This window comes from Hyposmocoma kahamanoa, unplaced genomic scaffold (assembly GCF_003589595.1).
Source record: "Hyposmocoma kahamanoa isolate Upper Pololo Valley unplaced genomic scaffold, ASM358959v1 160, whole genome shotgun sequence".
Taxonomy (NCBI): Eukaryota; Metazoa; Arthropoda; class Insecta; order Lepidoptera; family Cosmopterigidae; genus Hyposmocoma; species Hyposmocoma kahamanoa.
The window spans coordinates 3,435,509-3,436,363 of record NW_020653575.1 but is presented as its reverse complement, the minus strand read 5'-3'; the positions used below and the strand labels follow the sequence as shown (position 1 = coordinate 3,436,363).

The window sequence follows — 855 nt, the reverse complement described above, 5'->3', positions numbered from 1 at the left end:
GCGAACGAGAATAACTTCGTAACATTGCAAGAGCTGCTAGTACAGGACGAAGAGGATGATGACTACGACATCTTGGAAAGAATAAAATTGGTTGCACAGGAACACATGCCAGATGGATGGACACAATGGAAAGTACTGGACCTTAAGAAAGAAGATATTTTCGGAAAGACAATCGATCCTCAGATTCTTAACAAACTACGATTCTGCCTACCCACAGTGGAACTAGCAAAATCTTTCGACCCCGAAGTTACTCATCTATCTGAAAAGAACTTCAATAGAATGAAGCTAAAGATGCTTGATTGAGCCTTTACTAGAGCTTTGATTATCAGCCCCCCTGCGGTAACTAACAAAATAAGAGGATCTGCTGTAGCTACTGAAATTTTCAAGGCAGCTACAAAACACATAAAATCTCAGATAATCTCGCGTGAAGAGGTGGATAAAGTACTGGAGTCAGAATCGGAGGGTGGAAGCCGAAAGAGAAGAGGTTCTTCGTGGTCGACTGGCTCGGCGAAGCGTTCTAAAGTAGAGCAGCTTGAAGTTCGAATATATGTTTAGTAGCATGATGGCCGAAACCAAGAGCTTGCGTACACGTCAACCTGATATGGATGGATAGGTGCGACGAGGAATACGGCGAGGATAGCGATTCTGAAGGAAGCGTTTTCGATTATGAAAATAAGGAAAACGATGTTAAGGACCACTCGGACTCTGAGACAGAGTTTGGAGACGTTACCGAGAGTGAAGCTTTTAAATTCCTCCCAGATGTTAGGGAGGCGGAGCCAAAGATTCCGGAGCCTTTACCTGAAATAAAAACTGAAGGAATAGCAAGTCATCGATTTGATTCAGATGGTTGGAATA

The 855-nt window shown here is 43.2% G+C and overlaps 1 protein-coding gene across 3 annotated transcripts in view; it reads right to left on the bottom strand.

Moving 5' to 3' along the window:
• LOC113225393 (bleomycin hydrolase) overlaps positions 1 to 855 on the bottom strand; it is a 22,761-nt gene that overhangs the window by 8,281 nt on the left and 13,625 nt on the right. The gene's annotated exons all lie outside the window — the stretch shown is intronic.